The sequence below is a fragment of the Mastigoproctus giganteus genome, chromosome 13, assembly GCF_048544385.1.
Source record: "Mastigoproctus giganteus isolate SK-2022 chromosome 13, ASM4854438v1, whole genome shotgun sequence".
NCBI lineage: Eukaryota > Metazoa > Arthropoda > Arachnida > Uropygi > Thelyphonidae > Mastigoproctus > Mastigoproctus giganteus.
In genome coordinates this window covers 621,836-643,632 of record NC_143587.1, presented here as the reverse complement: position 1 = coordinate 643,632, position 21,797 = coordinate 621,836, and the positions used below count along the sequence as shown (strand labels likewise).

General features: G+C 41.4%; 1 protein-coding gene across 1 annotated transcript in view; it reads left to right on the top strand.

Moving 5' to 3' along the window:
* The first annotated feature begins 2,260 nt into the window (after positions 1 to 2,260).
* The window catches only part of kkv (hyaluronan synthase-like protein kkv), a 401,584-nt gene continuing 382,047 nt past the window's right edge, over positions 2,261 to 21,797 (top strand). Inside the window, exon 1 of the mRNA XM_090387806.1 lies at positions 2,261 to 2,449. The gene's annotated coding sequence lies outside the window, so the exon portion shown is untranslated. The remainder of the gene's footprint in view (positions 2,450 to 21,797) is intronic.

The window sequence follows — 21,797 nt, the reverse complement described above, 5'->3', positions numbered from 1 at the left end:
TCACTTAATAAAATTGTTCTTTGAGAGTGGAATCTACCCAACTCAACAAAAAAAAGGCCTTTGTTACCCCTCTTTACAAAAAAGGAGACCCATCTTCACCCAACAATTACAGACCAGTTTGTCAATTGAATACACTTTCAAAGATAATTCAATCCATTGTAATGAAGCAGCTATTTAACTTTATGAAACTTAATTTGTCAGATTACTCTCACGGATTCATCAAGGGTCGTTCCACCTGCACAGATATGATCTTGTTTGTTTCGAACATATCCCAGGCGCTTGACGAAGAAAAACAAGTCGACTCCATCTTCCTTGATTTAAGCAAAGCCTTCGACAAGGTAGTCCATCAGAGACTAATCAACAAACTGCATCACTACGGTCTCGGAGGACAGGCACTAAACTGGATTGAAAACTACGTAAGATAGCGAAATGTCCGTGACATTTAAAGATAAAACCTCATATCCTTTCAAGCCTGAAATTGGTGTCCCACAGGGTTCATCCTTAGGCCCGCTACTATTTCTTATCTACATCAACGACCTGCCAAGCACCCTTGGAGACTACCAAATCAAAATCAACGTATTTGCAGACGACATAAAAATCTATAAAGCAATTCGCAGTACCAATGACTGCATCATCCTAAACGAACTCTTCAACGAGTTATTCAGGGGTGGAAGGAGAACAAAATGGCAGTCAATGAAAACAAGTGTGGGCTGATGAGCTTTGCTAATACACACCAGAAAAACAAACTTAATTTTTCTTAATGTATCAACAACAAGGCAATCAAAAAAGTTAGTACAGCCAACAATCTAGGTATCTTAATTAAAGAATCATTTTCCTTTGATGTCCATGTCTCAGACATTGTGAAGGCAGCTAGCAAAACACTAGGTTTCCTGAAAAGAATTAACCGAGACTTCAATCAGTTGGCACTTTTCATCTTTCTTTACAAACTCTATGTTAGGCCAGCCCTAGAATTTGTCTCACAGGTCTGGTCCCCACATGTTGCTTATCAAAAATTAGAAATTGAAAATATTAAAAAAAGAGCAATCCAATACGTTTGCTTTAAAAGTGGCCTTGAATACAATGCGAAATCCTACCAAGAGTGGTTTGTATTCTTTGGACTTGAATCGCTGGAAGAAAGAAGAGAAAGCCGATTTACACCTTAACCAGCTGTTAAATGGTACCCTGAATTGCCCTCATCTCGTCTCACAAATAAACTTCAACGCACCGACAAGAGCGTTAAGAAACCATCCTATTCGAGAACAAATTATGGATACTACAGCTTCTACAACAGGACTGCAAGATCAATGAACAAAGCAAATATTGAGATATTTGACACCCCCGGACACTTCAAGAGGCAACTGAAATTGCTAACCTCATCCGTTACGTGACCTTAGAATGGTCTCTTCTTACAAGTTCTAAGACTCTGATTGTGTAATGTGTGTGGAGAAATAGCAGTGCTCTGCTTTACTCCTACCTGTTCACTTAAATAGGACGGATGAGTCGTACTTTTATTTATTTTCTTTTATTTTATCTGTGCATTTACTTTTTTCTTTACTTTGGGAAATGTATACTCCAAGCTTCTGCTTTGAAGCTGTGTAATAATGCTTTGTAGCTGCACCCTCAGGCACGTTTGTTTGTTTGCTGTTTTGTAGCTGTTAATAATAATAATAATAATAATAATGAGATTTCATAATTTTTTTTTGTCTGTCCTTCGAATCTACATGATTGCATCCAAGACATTCTCAGAAGGCTCGCACGAGAAGAAAAAGCACGAAAAAGGTACATCCGCGAATCCACCTCATTGTAACCCAGGCACGGGTTCACTGTAATGAAAACGAAAGGGGCAGGGAGGAGGATTGTCTGTGGGCAAATTGAGGAATCCGCAGCAGGATTCATTGCACCCCGGAACCAGCTAAAAGTAATCTCCACCCTCTCCTTTGCGCGAAGATTGCGGGGAATTCGTTTAAGGGGATTCTTTTTCTTGACCGTCTTTGGGACAGCCGTTCTTTTTCAGCCGCCCCTGCATTCGGGGAATTTTTTAGACGTTTTCTTAGCGCTCTTTCTCGAGCGGATGTGTTCACACAAGCGGAAACCATTCTCGGCCCGAAAAAGAGCCTTTGTAGTGACGGAAGAAAAGGTTCCTGAACCGCTGAATGTCGCCACTGCTATTCGTGCGCAGTGACGTCACGGCGACAGGAAAGGTAGTCTTCGGTGGGCAGAACAAGAAACTAGGACGTCCAACAGGTGTGTGCAGGGTAAACCTTGGGCTACGGGCCAACAGCCTCACTCTGAGTGCGAGTAAACGACAGACAGGTTTCGTACGTCGACTCGTGTGCTTGTCCGCTTCGCCGTGTGTTCCTGGATTAGTGTGTTGTGTAAATTTGGATACATCTGTTCGACGCTATGGGGTTTTCTTGAGGCCTGCGACGAGTGCCGCCGAGTAATTGAGGTAAGTGTAGTCGATTGTCGTTAAATTAAGAGAAGAAACTTTTTGGGGGTGTACTTGGAAGCGTTGACCGACTTCCAGATGTTGCCAGTTCCTGCTGGGTTCGCGAGGCGTAAGCCCGACGAATAGATGACGTCATCAACGGACAGCGTGGACACTCGTTGGAAACAACAGAAGGAAGAGTCCAATTGGATTTGGTCAACATGTTGCGACTTCGGACGAAGCACTTCTTACCGAAAGGAGCTCGATTTTCTTAGCTTAGGAAAGAATCGACGATTCCTTCCCATTGTCGATGTGAATCTGTGGGAAGGTTCCACGGGGGGGGGGACGTTTGCAGTGGTCCGAATTAGTCCGTTTTGTTTCAACTGGTGCATTTTACTCCAACACGCACCCACTCAAAAAAGGAAAGTGTTGCGAACGAGAATCAATCCGTTTCGGTGAATTTGCAATCGACTTCATTGATGTCGCGTGCAGAAGCATCGTTCGTGGCAGTGGTGAATCGTCACCAGCTGGAATCAATTATTTATTTCGCGCGACCTTCTCGTATTTTAACGTTAGCAAAAGGGAAAAACTGAACACTAAGCAGTACAAACACCCCCGTTCTCGACCTCGCAAATAATGACCGAGTTCCACTCGAACTGTCCCTCCCCACCACTCCCCCGAGTTCAGCTTCGTCCCAAAACGATACCACTGATTGCTGTTACTTTCCCCACAGTTCAAGTAGCCTTTAAAAAAATATTAATAATAAAAAAGCTTCCGCGTGTGCCCTGAATTCCCGTACTTACGAGGAATTCATTCGATTTTCCGTGTAGTTAAGCGAGGTGAAATAAACTGCCATTTAAACGGCGTAAACACCCCTGCTGGAGCGTGTTCGACCCCATAATTCACCACAAGTCTCACGAACTCATCGTTCAACACTTTTTCCGCAGAACGAAAACGTTAACCGAGTGTGGCGAAGAACGTGGTCCATCGGAGGAGAAGTGTTCGACTTCTGTTTTACTGCCTTCTGGTGACGGGTGTGGCCCTCGAAAGGGGTGCGGGCGCAACGGGGAAAATATCCGAGGTGAGAAGGGGGGGGGGTGCATGCGATTGTTCGAGGCCGTGTTTTCGAGTCGGTTAATTGAGCAGCCCGCGTGCTTCTCGCGAGCCCGTTCCCGACACGAGAATGAGCTCGGGCTGCAGGTATTTGGGTCATCCGTGGAAGTGGGTTGCCCGGCTGCAGATCCTGTTCGGTTGACTCAGAAAAACTCGAGACGAGGACGCTTTTTACGCTTCACTGCAGACTTGATAACCTCCAAGCGCCGCTGGTAGAACTGGTTTCGGCTTCAGAAATGAGTTCGGCTTCGATTCCATTTCACTGACTGCGTCTTTCCTGGAGTGGAAGTCCCCACTTCTTCGTGAAGGCAGGAAATGCCGGACAAAGTACCCACTTTCGAACTTTATCTGGGCTCGATCTTTGGCGAGCTGAAGAGTTCCGAATGGGGCCGAAAAAATGTGAAAATGAGGGGGAGTGGGTTGGGTATAACGCTCACTAATGGTAGGCTTCTTTGTTGTTTAAAATCTATTTCTGTGAAACAGCTACTGAAATTATTATTATGGTTAACTGCTGTGAAAAGTGTTTGAGTTGTTAGCACTACAAAGCATTACACAAGCTCCAAAGCAGAAGCTTGCATTATAAATTCCCAAAGTAAAGAGAAAAGTAAATGTACATAAAAAGTACAAGAAATAGAAGTCTACAGATAAAATAAAACTAAGTAAAAGTAGGACTCATCCGTCCTATTTAAGTGAACAGGTGGGAGTAAAGCAGAGCATTGGTATTTCTTCACACACATTACACAGTCTTAGAATTTGCAAGAAGAGTCAATTTTAAGATGCAGAGATGTGGTTAACAGTTTCAGTTGTTTCTTGAAGTGTCTAGGGGTATAGAATATCTCCAGATTTGCTTTGTTGATTGATCTTGCAGTCCTCTTATAGAAGTTGTAGTATCCATAATTTGTTCTCGCATAGGATGGTTTCAATTTCTCGCATAGCAAGAGCTTTAACAAACCATTGAATGGTTTGTTAAAGCTCTTGTCGGTGCCTTGAAATTTATTTGTGAGACGAGATGAGGGCAATTCAGGGTACCATTTAACAGCTGGTTAAGGAGTAAGTCGGCTTTCTCTTCTTTCTTCCAGCGTTTCAAGTCCAAAGAATACACACCACTCTTGGTGGGATTTCTCATTGTATTTAAGACCACTTTTAAAGCAAACGTATTGGATTGCTCTTTTTTTGAATATTTTCAATTTCTAATTTTTGGTAAGCAACATGTGGGAACCAGACTTGAGGCAAATTCTAGGGCCGACCTAACATAGATTTTGTAGAGAAAGATGAAAGTGCCAATTGATTGAAGTCTCGGTTAATTCTTTTCAGGAAACAGTTTTTTGCTAGCTGCCCTTACAATGTTAGAGACAGGGACATCAAAGGAAAATTATTCTTTTATGAAAATACCAAAATTTTTTTGTCAGAAGTAACTTTTTCGATCGCCTTGTTGCTTATTCAATAAGAAATGTTAACTTTGTTTTTTGTGTGCATTGGAAAAACTCATGAGCTCGCACTTATTTTCATTGACAACCATTTTGTTCTCCTTCAGCCACTGAATAACTCGTTGAAGAGCTTCGTTTAGGACATAGGTTCCCAAACTTTTTCGGGCCACTGCCCACTTTGCAAAACATAAATTTTGTAACGCCCCGACCATTATAAGTTTTCCGCGTTCGAGCCGTTTGATATTTTCAACGTAAATGGAAACTAATGATACATTACTGCTTATGCCGTTAAATTATTGAAAAAGTAGTGGCCAATGTGCGCTTCATCTTGAACACAGTTATTGCTATACCAATTTTGATGAAACATAGCCCATTTGTAAAGTGTATGCTCGAATAACATTATGCACAGTTTCATACAACGGTTTAAATATGAAAATTCGGAATACATATTAAGAGATTGCAAATGCATTAATAAGAATCGTATCGTAATAATTAAAACACCATTATATATTACAAAATTGTTTATTTCAAACTTATAAAGTAAAATTACAAAGCAAAAATAACAAATTAATGTGAAGTTTCATACAACGGTTTAAATATGAAAATTCGGAATACATATTAGGAGATTGTATTGCATTAGTAAAAATCTTACTGTAATAATCAAAACACCATCAAATGGTATTGATTTCGAACTTACAAAGAAAAAATAACAAATTAATGCGAAGGATGAGCCTGATGCATTTTTAAGTTTGTTAATATCGGGTTCAACTTTCGTTAAAAACAGTCGTAAATCACCACGCTCAGTTATATGCAATCGGTTCCTTTTCTTAGATTGTAAATTTGCTACAGCACTAAACCCACGCTCAGCCAAATAAGGAGATGGAAATGCAATTAAAAATTTCTTCACTATTTCCCATAATCCAGGGTGCAGTGTCGGTATTGATTTCTGAAGCCAGAACTCTTGGTATCCACTTTTGAATTTTTTTTTTAGTTTTTCATTTGTTGTGAGTTCTACGAGTTCCTCTTCTAAATTTGATGATCCTGCTGTGTTTACATGTGAGAAAGGATCTAGAACCCAATTTGGTATATTCATGTTTGAATATCCTTGAATCGCTCATTAAAATCAGCATGGAGAACTTCCAAGTGTTGGCAGTATGTAAGTAAATCATCCTTTTTGAGAGACACTGCTGATAAATTTGAAAAGTGGCTATATTCCCCTCGGACTAGATTCCGCTTGAACAGAAGTTTCCCCACAAAAGCGGCAATAACTTTTTTTTGTTTTAATTAAATTCAATTCATCACCTTGTAATTGTAGATTGACTTCATTAAATATTTCATAGAGGTCTGTCAAATAAGCGACGTCATTTTTAGATGTAATCAGGTTGGCCCGCAATCTGTCGTCTCTGTTTTCTAGGAACTCTAGTACTGAATGAAACAAATTGTAAAATCGATTCAGACAAATACCTTTTGAAAGCCAACGAACTTCTGTGTGAAGCAGCAAACGATTGAAATCTTCATCGTTTTCACTACAAAGTTCGCTAAATCTGTCACTCAATGAATTGCTTCTAATCTTGTTGACTGCTCTAATAACGTAATAGAGTGACGTATGCAAGCGTTCACTTAAATTTCTCGCAACCAAATGTTGACGATGAAGAACACAATGTATAGTGAGTACATTTGGTACTACTTGTTTCAAAAGCACTATGAAACCCTTGTGGCGCCCTGTCATTGCTGGAGCACCATCAGTAGCAGCAGACAAAATATTACGAATAGGAATGTCTTTCTTTTGAAAAAACTTATTCATGGTATTAAATATAAATTCTCCCTTTGTATCCGCTTCCAAATTTTTAGCAAATAATAATTCTTGACAAACTTTCTTCTTTTATGAATCGTACGTATGTAAGAGTAGTGCTTCATTATTTGGGAGGGTTGATTCATAGAGTTGAATGGAAAATTGGTATGTCTTCAAATAATCACACAATGATTTTTCAACGTCTTCCGCCATTTCATCGATTCTTCTTTGAACTGAATTATTGCTCAAAGGAATTTTCCTGATATCTGACGCTGGCTTATGAAGCACAGTGTTTATTACTTCTTTTACTGCAGGCAAAATTAATTCCTCACCAATTGTGTGTGGCTTTCCCACTTTTGCGATTAATAATGAAATGTTATAAGAAGCTTGTAACCCGTCATTATCTTGTTTAGTGGACGACGCAAAACGTTTTTTTGATATAGTTGGACGTTTAAAATATTTTTCTTCTAGTACTTGAAAATAGGAGAAATCTTTATCCTTTTCATCAGCATGCATTTTAGTCAAATGCTCTTGTAGCCTAGAAGGCTTCATTTGAAAATACTTTTTGGCAAATCAAGCACATAGGTAATAATTGGTTCGTAGGAGACTGAATAAAGTCGTACTTCAAATACTCAATACTGTACTGTCGACATTTCTTCTTAGATTCGGACATAATGAAGCAATAAAATTTGCAACAATATTCACAAAATAAAAGATTTAATTTACACCTTATATGACTCCACTTACCTAATCACACTTTCGACTGATGATTGTTGGCAAAGCACACAAAAAATGATGAAACTTATTCCTAAATAGCAAAAATGTACGATTACATATCAATTCATGAATTATTACGTCGGGCAAAACAGCCTTGGAAGCTTTGAAGATGAAAAACGCGCTACGCCATTAGTTTAAAATTCGTGTCTCAAACGAATGAACAGACGCGGAGATATAATTTGACTGGTCAAGCTTACGTCATTAGCATTGCAGTTGTTGCTGCTGTTTCGCTTTATTGCTTCTTATGTCAACTCACAGTAGCTCGCGTTGTCGCATTTCAAAGGCCCTAGGCTAATTAGGTGAGTTTAGAAAAATAACAGAAAAAGGCCTAAAAAATACACACTTAATGTCACATTTTTGTCATTTGCGTGAAATTCAATAGAAGGTTTTGAAAATTGAAGTGGGAAAATCGAAGAAAACAGTTCTGGCTTCACCTATAGCGAATTTCAGCTGCGTCCATAGAGTAAAAATTATAGAATTTATTAGATGACCTTTGAACTGACCTTTGAACCAAAGAGAAAAATATGGATAAGGAGCCACCGACCCCTAGACCGCCTGAACGCCCCCAATTGCTTCTGAACACACTATCGCCCCCCAGTTGGCGGTACCGCCAACTGGGGGGCGGTACCGCCCACTTTGGGAACCTATGGTTTAGGATGATGCAGTCATTGGTACTGCGAATTGCTGTATAAATTTTGGTAGTCTGCAAATACTATATGTTAATTTTGATTTGGTAGTCTCCAAGGGTACTTGGCAGGTCGTTGATGTGGACAAGAAATAATAGCGGGCCTTAGGATGAATCCTGTGGGACACGATTTTTAGGCTTGAAAGGATATGAGATTTTACCTTTAAATGTCACCGACATTTCCCTACCTTCCAAGTAGTTTTCAATCCAGTTTGTTGATTAGTCTCTGATGGATTACCTTGTCGAAGGCTTTGCTTAAATCAAGGAAAACGGAGTCGACTTGTTTTCTTTCGTCAAGCGCCTGGGATATATTCGAGAAAAACGAAATCATATCTGCGCCGGTGGAACGACCCTTGATAAATCCGTGAGAATAATCCGTCAGATTAAGTTTCATAAAGTTAAATAGATGCTTCATTATAATGGATTGAATTATCTTTGAGAGTGTATTTAATTGAAAAACTGTTTGTAGTTGTTGGGTGAGGATGGGTCTCCTTTTTTTTGTAAAGAGGGGTAACAAAGGCCCTTTTTTTTTTTTGTTCAGTTGGGTAGATTCCACTCTCAAAGTACAATTTTATTAATTGAAGTAATGGTTTTACAAGTGTGGTTCCACATTTTTTCCATAAAACAGTAAGGATACCGTTCGGGCAGGTCCTTTTTCATACTGTGGATTGAGCTCAACAATTCTGCTTAGTTGATTTCCAATACTGTTAGTGTATCGATGTAGTTGAGGAAAATTTTTTGTTACTTCCACCCTTCATGTGCTGTATCTGTTTTGTAAATTTCTTCAAAGCTGCTAACAAAGTAAAGCGTCTCAGAGAAAGACAAGTCATTGGGTATATCTAGTTTGTTTACAGCGGCATTTTGATTTTTTTGCCTTGAAATAGCTGAATATAAGTTTCATATATTTTGCCTCAAACACTCTTCTTTCGACAAAGCCCAAGTATTTGTTGAAATACTTGGGCTTTGTCGAAATAGTCCTGTTTTAATATCATTTTAACCTGTCTTCTTAAGGAAGAATATTTATTATAACGGAATATTTCCTTTTTTACCTTAAACCTACTATGCATTTTTCGGTTTTCTGCCAGTAGGGATTTTATTTCCTTAGAAAACCTGTGTGTGGTAACTTGAATCAGGATCACTATAGCATGGAACAAGGTTGTTTGTCATTCTTTTATAATTAGGTAAAAGCAGTTCAGTGCTTCTTGAGGATCATTGATTTTTAATAATTCCCAATTACAGTTTTTAAATGCGCAATTCATATCAGGCCATTTCACTTTATTGAAATTGCTGTTTTCGTTCTAAATCCGTATCTTTAACTGATCTCTTCTTGAGGAAAAAAGCCACGGCAATGTGATCTGACTTGGAAAGATTAGTTGGCTTAAAGACCACCAAATTAAACTAACGCCAACTAATGACTTTTCTGATTTGAAAAGTCTTTAGTTAGCTTTAAAGCTCACCAATGGAAGGTTGGTGAAAACTAAATCCAAGTAGTTTTCGTTTCTAGTTGGAAATTCACAGATCTGATTCAAATTTAAAGAGATGAAGATTTTTTTTTTTTAAATCTACCTTTAAGAGTCCACACATTAGTTGGATTGACATTACATCCATCATAGGCATGTCATATTAAAATCCCCTAAAACAATTAAATGGTCTTTTCCCAGATGTTGATCAAGAATTTGGTCTCTACTGTTCTCAAATTCCATCATAAGAGAGTTATCTACAGGTGGTGGAACGTAGGCAGGTATAAGGGCCAATGCCCAGTTGAAGGAAAATTCTTAAATGTTAACCAAAACTGATTTTTGAGATAGGAATCTCTTTTTGGCAAACGATCACGAGCCCACCGCCTCTCCTATCCAGTCTATCCCTACGAATAACAACAAAGCCCGGTGGGACAAACTCACTGTTCTTAACATCCTGAGTGAGCCATGTTTCCACTAAAAAGTTGATATTGTGGTCTTCTTTTAATATAAGGGAATAAGAATTTTTAAAGTTGGCATTGCTTAGACATTGCACGTTTCGAAATACTGAAAGTGGACAGTATAGCCTCCCTTTTATTGCATCCCTTAATCCGACTGTTTTTCTTCTAAAAGTGTTCCGCGGATGTCTTTTCGCTAACCGCGGTTGTGGACTTACCGCCAGCATGTGAAATGCCGAGTTATATCACTTGAAATGGAAACGCGGTTACAGTCTTCGCCCTACTTTGGAAAGTACTGAAAAACATCACGAAAATATCCAGCTTTCTACATAATCCACATTCGTCACTTAAATCGCTATTGTTGATCCGGTCGTGCTGTTCCTCACAACATCCCAGTCTGTTCGGGAGATTCACTAGCTCCATTTGCCTTCAATCGGGGAACCCACTGGTTATGAACCCGACGGATTCCTGCATGAGGTTGGAGTGCGTCAAAACTAGTGTGGTGGAGGAGAAGGCTTCCTCGGAATAGTCGAGGAACGAGAAATCTTTGGCAAAGGATGCAAAGAAAAACAAAACTTTTAGTTCTTTGTTTTACATGAGAGAGATAATCTTTATTACTCTTCACGGCCATAAAGCCAGGGGCTTACAGTTTCACAAACTTGGGAAAATTGAACAATTATTTACAAAAAGGTAATTTTACAAAGAAAACATATTTTATACAAAGGAGAGAACTCCTTACGAAAGTTAAATCTGATTGAGCTGGCTTAACATCGAGATAAGAGCACCAGCTCAATCAGACAGGAACAGATGCAAGGTATGAGTGCGTTAAATATTCTCTTGTAATTGTCTGCTAGACCAGCTCTTTTAAAAAACTGGACAACACGCGACATCACTTGTCCAAATCTAAACGGCAGGGTTGTTGCCGCATGTGCTGAGGTCCCAGATGGTAAAGAACCCTATATATACACACAGCATCGATAGCGATGCTGTGTGTAAGTGTTTTCAGTGTCTAACGGCACCAGGGGTTTCCCCAATCTCCGCGTTGCTTTTATTGTGGGTGTACCAGTTCACTGGGAAGGCCAGAGATTTAAAACTGTGTGGATTATGGAAGTGTGGTGTTTTGTACCGTTGTTCCTCTGGCCATTTAGCCGCTGGACCTCTTCTGAGGCCCAACGTTGCCCCACTTACGCCCCGTGGAGACAGACCAGGTATCCAATAGTCTTTAGTTCACTCTGGCAGGTCCTGCCACCTAATTTCCTGAGATTTCAGTGGCTAGGACCTTAAAAAAAGAATTTTTTACACATATGTGTAGATATATGTGCTATCTCTCGATTGCGTAGGGTGATCTTGCTTGAATAAGGATAGACCGAAATATGGGCGTAGTTAATTTGGATTCATGGAATTTATGTGTGTGGGGGGAATTTGCTTGTGTAAAGATAGAGGGGGGGGGGAGAATGAAGACTGGGGGTTAAAGGAGGAAGGATAAGGCCAATAGAGTAGGCCTCAATTTGGTGTCAGCAGGGCATGCCCATGCCCTGCCAGAAGGAAGAATGGGGGTGGCATGGAGGGGAGGAAACAGTATGACCGTCTCAACCCCCTGCCGGGATGGGATAGAAAGGACCGGACAAGGGAGGCGGCACAGGTCGCCAATATGGCGTGTGTGCAGCCTGGCTGCAGAGTGATGGATAGGCCAGCAGGTTCAGGACAGCATCACATCACTGGCCCCACCAAGAGGTACATCCAGGGATAAGGTATCTACCGACTTGTTCACAGATCGGTTGAATGCCGGCGTTGGTCATGGGATCAAGGTCTCATCCAGTTTGCTCGTGGTCATGGTCCTGCATCAGGCCTGGCGAGGTTGGGTCATTGCCCTTAGCCGGGTAAACAGCTCATGTGCAAAGCACGAGAGGGCCTTGTAGTGCTCCTCCTCATGTAATATAAGGTGCTCCCGTTCCTTCGGATTAAAGCGTATCTTTGTGATGAAATGACATCTGATGTCCTCAAAGAGGGGACAATCATGCATTAGGTGTGACCATGTTTGGTTTTCTCCGCAGTGGCATAATGGAAAATCCCTGATACCGAAAGTTGACAGCTTGGCATTAAAAGAGCCATGCCCTGTTAGAAGAAAGGTGGTGTAGAGCCCCGGTGAGAACCAGTTTGGCTGTTCGGGATACACTTGGTAATGTCCGGAATGAACTTCCGGGTTATCTCACCTTTAGTTGAGTCCGCCCATCGTGACTGCCAGGTTTGTTGAAGATATTTGGTTAGTCGTTTCTTTTCTGCGTTGCTGTTGTTGGTCGGGTCTGTGGTGAAGCCAATGCAAGTTACACTGTTCCCTCTTGATAGTTGATATAGCATGCCACAGCGGACAATCTCCAGGTCCAAGGGTAGGAGCCCCACAAGGGCCTGCAGTGCATGTGAGCTGACCGTGCAGCATGCTCTGGAGACAGTGAGTAAGATGCTGCGCTGTATCGTTTCTAGCTTTCTTTTATTGACTGCGGTGGTTGCTTTTTTAAACCAGATCCCTGCTGCATAGCTGATGGCTGGAATGAAGAAAGCCTTGTAAAAGAGGATCAGGGTTCTTTTCCTTAAGCCCCAATCCTTTCGCGAGACTCTTGCTATGAGGGCTGAGTAGTTTTTGATCTTTTTTTGTAGATATACGAGGTGTGGGGTGAATGAAAGATTTTTGTCAAGGATGATTCCTACGTATTTTAATTCCGTGGTCAGTTTTATGGTTTTTCCTTCTATTTTTATCTGAGGTGGCCTCCTGATATCAAGGGAGCCTTTTAAAAGTATTGAGGATGTCTTATAAGGTGATATTCATAAGTGATGATTTTTTGACTATTCTTGGAGGGTATCTATGCCCTTGTTTTCAATAGCCTCAAGTTGTGCACGATTGTCCGCCTCCAGCATCAGGACCAGGTCATCTGCGAAGGCTTGAGCATCTGCTCCGTTTAGATCCTGGTTGAGGAAGCCGTCCAACACCAAGTTCCAGAGGAGAGGCCGCAGGACCGATCCCTGTGGGCATCCCCGGAACATCGGCCGGGTGAGTTGGCTATAAGGTGTAGATACTGAGATTCTTCTGTCCGAAAGATAGGTTTTGATGCATTGGTATAAGTTGCTGGCAATGTTTGCCTCCCGGAGTCTGCCGAGGACACTTGGCCACCAAAGTGAATCAAATGCCCCGGCAAAGCCGATGGAGATAATAAGGAAGTATTTACTATTGATGTGTGTAGCTGCATTTATTATACGTTCCAGGGCATCCACGGTGGAACATCCTCGTCGAAAGCCAAATTGCTTGGGAGAGGGGAGGCCTGCTTCTTGGTAGTGAGCTTGTATCCTGCTGTGTAGTAGGTGTTCATACAATTTACTTAGTACTGGCAGTAGGGCTATGGGTCTGTATGACTCCGGGAGTTCCTGTGGTTTCTTCGGGTTCTTCAGTATTAGTCTAATTCGTGCTGCTCTCCAGTCATGGGGAAAATATCCTGCAGATAGGCAGTGGTTATATAAGTTTTATATAGTTGTTGGGATATATTCCACGGTCTTTTTTACAATTTCTGGCTCCAGGTAGTCTTTGCCGGGTGTTCGCTTATTTTTGCTGTTGCCAGATGGAGGTCTTCAAATGTGAACGGATTAGTATCTGGTTATTGCTCTAATTATGCGCCAGCACCTGGACAGCTGGAGAAGCTGTTATTTAAATTCTAAGGTTAAAGAGGGACACGTGTCCTGGGTGCCGTGGAGCAATGTGTAATGCTTAACCTGAAGGATAAACGAACACGGTGTTTATTTACACATTTATTATTCAAGTTTGTGGATATTAAAGGTTCAGTTACATGCAAATTTCTCTGTCTACTGTACGATTATTTGGTGTGTCATTTTAAAGATGGGAACGTGCAATGAACGGTTTATGTACAGTGTGAACATTAACAGTGTGTGAGTTAATTTCATTCTGATGTCAGCCATTGGCTGTGACGGGACAATTGCAAATTTACATACGTTGATCTAGTCACAATAAAGGTATTTTTTTTTTTCTTTATTTTTCTCTCTCTAAATACTCATTTCAAGAAACCTCCATTAAAGTAGTTTCTTTGGTTAAGTCTCAACAGGTAATCACGGTCTGTCTTCCAGTTTCTTTTCTGTTTCTATCTTAGCTTACAATGCCAGTGTCTTTTAATGTCTTAGATACCGAGATTCAGATCAGTAATGACTATTTCATAATTTTCCTTCTGGTGTCCTCGAAATCATAACGATAAACTTGTCTGTTTCCAGCAGTTAAGCTCTCCGTTGGCAGAGTTTATCGATAGTCAGAATATTAATCAAATCTGCAAGTGTTTCCTGGACGCATGCGTTTCAGACGTTTGATGGTGTTAAAACTGTTTCTGAGCCCGAGCCTGGGGTCGGTTTAGCTTCTTCCAGTAATTCTAAATGGGACAAACTGATCATGTTACCAACAGCAAATTCTATATGGGTAGCATCCAAGGAAGTAATCGTGGAAGCTACTAGGCTTTTCATACCGATTAAGAAATTGGGTTCAAGGTATATGCCTAAATGGATGCAAGATGAACTAATAAGACTCGTGGCAGAGAAGGAAAATACATGGGATGCGTGTAAATTATCAGGCGACACATTGATCTATAATAGATAAAAGCTAGTGTGCAATCAAGTCAAAGGATGATATATATGTATGATCTTTATTGTAAGGTTCTAGGTACACGCAGGTACCCTACCTTCACGGCACTAAGCCAGGGGTTAACAAGCGGCAGAGATATCATCTCGCCGGAAATGTAATAAATACAAAATAGGATAAATGAATAACATACAGCAGATTTGTTAAAACCTCGCTGAAATCGTGCAATAAAGTCAATCCGGACATCACGATCCAGCTGTGAGGAGCGATCACAATATTTCTGTGGGTATGATGGGGCACCCTTACGTAGCGTGACTTCAACGTGGTGTTTTATGGCTTCAGACTTGAGTCGATTGAAGCTTGCGCGTACTTTTGAGTAAGCAGTTCGGTCTGGGATTTGTCCTGTTCTTTTCCATTGTTTGTAGAGTTGCTCTTAAAGCTGTTACTGAGCTCAGGAGTCCACCATCCTCTCGTGCGTTCCGAGATCCTTATTTTTTTGGAGGTTGGAAATTGTGATGAGCCAGCTAGTTAACAGATATAAGGCAAGTTGGCTATCACCCTGCTGAAGTGCATTCCAAGGAATTGCAGTGGTTGCTTCAAGGCATTTACTAGTGTTGATTAATTTCGGGCTTGTTATTACCTTTGTGTGGACCCTAGTCGAGACATTGTAGTTTGGAGAAAAGACACGTTAATGAAAAGTGGCATATGATCAGATTGAAAGGCAGTTTCTGCTATTGAATCAAGTTCACATTCGCTTGATGATAGCACAAGATCAAGATAATTGTCACCCCTTGTCGGGAACTGATTGATTAGATAGATTCCTAATGGATGAAGGCTATTTAGCATTCTTGACTGAAGATGCACAAGTTGAGTGGATAAATTGAAGTCTCCACAGATTACATGCCTAGCCGACGGACGAAGCCCATGAATGAGCCAATTAGTTATCTCATCGATGGTTTCAGCATTGGGTCCTGGGGATGTATAAATAACTGCAATATCAATGCGGGCTGATTTAAATTGGCATGACGCAATTAGTCCTTCGAACTTATTAGAATGGCTTTTGTAATTCTTCGTTACAACCATGTGCGGTGTTTTATAGAAAAGTCCCACTCCACCCCCTCTTTTGTCCTGTCGGGAGCAAAGAATCATATAACCAGCCAACACTCCAAAGGGAAAATCCTCTTCATTATGGTCAATTCAAGTTTCTGTTATGCAAAGCACATCAAAACTGTGAGTAAAAGCTCTTCTACAGTTTCGAGCTTATTATGGATGCTACGGGCATTCTGATAGAAGGCTAGTCTATTACATCTGGGGATCTTCCTTAGTACTTTCTGCCTCTGTGGTCTGTTTCTTTCTATTTTGGAGATGTCTCTTTGATATGTTCTCACAGGAATTGTGTATTGTCTTCCATCCACAATTTCCGAGCCGAGTCAGCTAGTTGGGTTACCTGTACCATTAATGTGACCATGCAGTATTTCACTGTGCTGCTGATGCATTAAGGCGGGGTATTGAAAAAAGGGCCTGATGAGAAGTCCTCGAGGCCAGGCAAATGGCTGAATCAAGATTTTGTATTGGGTTATGTTGCAATCTAATCTAAAAGATGAATAGGAAGGCCATTTTGTGGGCAATTGGGACACATCAACAGATAGGCTTAGATTTTCTTTTATGCCATTTTTAACCTAACCTGTTTTGTGGTTGTTTGTGGAGCCAATCGTGAAATGAACAGGCTTCTGCGAGTGAGTTGTTGGTCGACATGTGCTGCTTTCCCGCTGGGCTGGAACCAGTTAGTTGGAGCTGTCCCAGTTATGTGATCGTCTGGATCTCTTGTTTATTCGTGTCTGCGGTCCTACCCTTGTCTCTTGGATTTGTTTAGCCGTGTTCCTTCTGGATGCGTGAGGAGATAGCCTAGCGACAACCTCAGCCCAGGAGTGTGTGGGTCAGAGTCAGTATGACAATGAGCTTCCGTATGGATTTCATGACAATTTTTAATAACATAATTGGGATGTCTAGTAGGTTTAATTATGGATCCATCCGAGGTTTGTTTAGGTGCATCGTAATTAGGTAATTATAGACGTTTACGTAATTATAGACCTGTGAGTTTACCTTCTGTTCCAGGAAAATTAATGGAAGCACTGATTAAAGAAGCATTGCAGGATCATCTTGACAAGAATTCAGTTTATAGCTAGGACACAGCATGGTTTTGTTAAGGGGAAGTCTTGCCTGACCAATTTGATTGGATACTATGATGCAGTCACAAAAGAACTGGATGCAGGGAATAGCTTTGATATTATATACAGTACTTGGATCTTAGAAAGGCTTTTGATACTGTTGCACATGGAAGACTACTACACAAATTGGAGCAGTGTGTCATTGGAGGCAAATTGCTGCTATGGATAAAGGGGTGGTTGAGGGAGAGAAGACAGAGAGTGGTAATCAATGGACACTGCTCATCGTGAATTAATGTTATTAGTGGGGTCCCTCAGGGCTCAGTGTTGGGTCCATTATTGTTTTCTGTATTTATAAATGATATTGATGATGGTATATCAAGCTTAATTTCCTTGTTTGCAGACGATACAAAGGTTGGCAGGGTTGTCAAGGACACTACTGACACTGCTGCTGCAACAGGATCTGGAAAGGTTGAGCAGATGGGCTTCGAGGTGGCAAATGAAGTTTAACATTGACAAATGTAAAGTACTACATATGGGAAACAGCAACCCCAGAGCAACGTATCAACTCTGTGGTACTACACTGACAGTGGTAGAGAATGAAAGGAAGCTGGGGGTGGTTGTGCAGGCAGATATGAAGTTTTCTGAGCAGTGCAGATGGGCTGCAAGAGTAGCTCATGGTGTCTTATCAATGATATACAGGAATTTTTCTACTAGGGATAGGGAGGTGATTATTCCCTTGTTCAAGCCGCACCTTGAGTACTGTATACAGGTCTGGAGGCCTCATTTCAAGAAGGATGTAGAGCTGCTGGAACGAGTACAGAGAAGGGCAACAAGATTAGTGAATGGAGCAAAGGGTTGCTCTTATGAAGAAAGACTTAAGTTTTGCAAATTACAGTATCTGGAGACTAGGCACCGGCGAGGTGATCTGATAGAGGTGTACAAACCCTTCAATTGTTTGAGCATGCTCAATGCTGATGGGATACTGCCTCTTTCTCAGAACAGTCACCTGAGAGGGCATAAATTCAAATTGAGGAAAGACAGATGTGCGGAAAATTGCCTTTAGCCAGCGGGTAGTTGGTTGGTGGAACATGTGGACATGTGTTTTTGTAAGGGGCGGCTCCTAGAACGTTAGTTCAACTCCGCCTCGTATCTCTGTGAAGATCAGTATCTCTACAAATGGGCCAGATATGTGTGTGACGTCGGTTTGTGTGTATTATGTGTGTGTTCTGTTGTTCTGTTCTGGCCACTTGGCTACCCAGAAGCATCAGTCACCTGGACAGATGATTCTGGGTACTCGTCCACACCACGGGAAGGTGGGCCAGTCCCAATGGAGCACTACTGTCTCGATACGAGACTCTGATCCACCTGATGTTGCCAAAAGGTGGGCCAGATTCCTCTAGGGGCCCACTCCAGAGGAGAGAGAGAGAAAAAAAAAAAAATAAATAAAAATAAATAAATAAAAAAAAAAAATATATATATATATATATTTAGATTTTCCCGTGGTGCAAAAAAAAAAAAAAGTCACTGTAAAACGCGAAACAACAACAACAAAAAAAAAAAAAAAAACAACCATGTGACTGATTGTAGAACGCGAAGAAAAAAATAAATAATAAATAAATAAAAAAAAAAAAATAAATAATAATAGTAATAAAGAAAAAAAATAAAATAAAATAAATAAAAAAAAATAAAATAAAAAAAATAAAGGGGGGGGAAGAGAGAGAGAGAGAGATGGTGTTTTCCTTTCTGAACACAGGCCGCAGAAACAAGCTCCACAGCCCATGTAGCAGGATGGGGGGGGAATACATGGTTGGTATCAGTTCACTGCTGGGTCCTCGATGTTTGCCACTGGGGGCCTGTTAATCCTTCGTCTGCGCTTAAAGACTTCAGCTGAGTAGGTTTGCAGTGCAGGGAGGTTGTTAGGGTTCTGTAGGAAGAGCTCTAGATGCTCGCCAGAGATCTGCGTACAGCTGACAAGGTTGTGTCTCAGATCAGCATACGTAATGCACTCGAACAGTACATGCCACCAGTTCTCTTTGGCTCCACAATGGCAGAGATCTGTTGGGTGGAGACCCAGATGGTGTAATTTTTCATTCATGGATCCGTGTCCGGTAATTAGGTATGATGTTTCTAGTGAAGGGGTGAACCAAGACTGTACAGATTTAGTAGCAGTGTAGGTTACATCAGGTAGGAATCTTTTTGTGACAATACCCAGTGTTGAATTATGCCATCGAGTTTGCCAAATGTTGAAGAGCTGGTTGTAGCACCGCGTCATCTCAGCCTTGGGGTCAGCATCCAGATTAACCTCAATGTCGAGGATCCTTGTTGGGATATTTCTCGTAATTCGGAAGCACAACCCTCGGAAAATGACATGTAGATCGAGCGGAAGTGCTCCCGCAATGACCTGTATGGCAGGAGTGGAGACCGTTCTACACACTCCGCAGATTGCCATTAACATTGACCTCTGGATGGTTCCAAGCTTGTCTCGCATCTTTACAAGAGTTACCCGATGGAACCAGGCTCCGGCTGCATAGGTTACAATTGGTAAAAATACTGCATTGTAATACAACCGTAGGGACCTTTTGGAGAGTCCCCAATCATTCTTAGAGATGCGTATGATGGTTCCTGAGAATCTCTTAACTTTGTTTCGTAGATTAACAAGATGTGGGAGAAAGCTGAGTTTGTGGTCAATAATCACTCCAAGTACCTTGGTTTCAGTGACAATTGGCAGTTGAGCGTTACATATCTTTACTTGCGGTGGGCGCCTGAGATCCAGTCTATTCTTAAATAGCATCATTTTAGTTTTCGTTGGGTTGATATGCAGCTTATTAAGTGCGGCCCAAGTTGAGAGATCTTCGAGGACCTGGTTTGCATTTTCTTCAATGGCCTTCCGTGAATGCCCTGACACCACAACTGTGAGATCATCAGCAAAGGCCACAATTTTTGCATTCCTGAAGGTGCGGGAGAGCCAGTCTTGGAGGACTATATTCCAAATGAGGGGTCCCAGGACTGACCCTTGGGGACAACCTCGATTTACTGATCTGGTGACTTGCTGGAATTTTGACTTGAGAATAACTGCTCGGTCGGAAAAATAATTCTGGAAGAGGCTGTATAATTGCCGGGGGCAAGCGGCAGTTCGAAGGCGTGCCAAAGCACTATCCCACCAGACGGTGTCGAAGGCTCCCTCGAAGTCTATGAAGATGGCCAACTCGAATTTTTCTTCAGAACTTTCAATATGTAAAACCAAATCGAAAAGAGCTTCTTCACACGACCTTCCACGGGTGAAGCCATACTGGCATGGTGAGACCAATTCATGCATTTGTAGCATGGAGACAACCCTCAGAGCCATGAGTCGCTCCAGGATCTTACCAAGGTTAGCCAGCAGGGCAATAGGCCGGAAGCTGCGGGGGTCTGTTGGTGGTTTGTGAGGTTTCTTGATGAGGCGAATGAGGGCAAACTTCCATTCTTTTGGGAAGCATTCTTCTTCCAAGCATTTATTGAAGAGAAGGAGTAGATGGTGCGGCCGCAGTGAGTGAAAGCGGATGATTGGTTGGTGGAACAGACTTCCATCCTTTGTTGTGGAAGTTGATAGCCTAAATAAATTTAAGGCTCAGCTGGACAGGTATTTCGAACGAACGAATGGGTGAAGTGGAAGGTGGAAGGGTTTTTTTTTTTTTTTTTTTTTTTTTGGTTGTTGCTGCATAAGCTGGCTTTCTTGCATCATATGCCTATGCTAATGTGATCATCAGCTCCATGACGATGAGACGGACCATTTGATATAAATTTCATATTTGGGTAGATAAGAATCACTTTAGAATTGCACATTATACGAAGAGCTCACTTTACAGGCAGACATACACTGCAAGCGAAGGTAGATTACGAGAAATCTTCGGCAAAGGATGCAAAGAAAAACAAGGAACTTTAGTTATAGAAACTCTAGAAGAAAGGGAATGAATCAGATTGTCCACTTGATATCGATGGTTCGACTGTTGATGATTCTGCTCTGATAGCTGACAATCTGAATGATTATTTTGCATCTACATTCACAAATGAGGAGTGAGATCTAAAGATGACACGAGTAATTACAGATCACTTAGTTTAACTTCTGTTAAGGGGAAAATAATGGAGTCACTGGTTAAAGAAGTATTGCAGGATTATCTAGACAAGACTGCAGTAAAAATTCAGACTGAGCATGGGTTTCTTAAGGGGAAATCTTGTCTGACCAATTTGATTGAATAATACAAGGTCACAAAGGACCTGGATGGAAAAAAATAATTTCGATATCATATACTTAGATTTCAAGAAAGCTTTTGACACTGTTGGCATGAAAGGCTACTGTACAAATTGGAGCAGTATGGCATTAAGGGAAAGTTGCTACAACGGATAAAAGGGTGGTTGAGTGGGAGAAGACAGAGTGATAATCAATGGACGCTGCTCTTCGTGGGCTAATGTTATTAGTAGATCCCCTATGGTACGGCGTTGGCCCTATTACTGTTTTGTAAGTTCATCAATGATATTGATGAAGGTACATGTGGACATGTGTTTTTGTAATGGGCGGCACCTAGAACGTCAGTTCATCTCCGCCTCGTATCTCTGTGAAGAACAGTACTACTGTAGAAGTGCCAGAAATAAGTAGTGTATGTTTGTGTGTGTTCTGTTGTTGTCTGACCGCTTGGCTACCCAGAATCATCAGTCACCTGGACAGATGATTCTGGGTACTCGTCCACACCACGGGAAGGTGGGCCAGTCTCAGTGGAGCTCGCACTGTCTCAATTGGAGACTCTGACCCCACCTGATGTTGGCAAAAGATGGGCCAGATTCCTCTGGGGGCCAACTCCAGAGGGGAGAGAAAAAAAAAAGAATTTCCC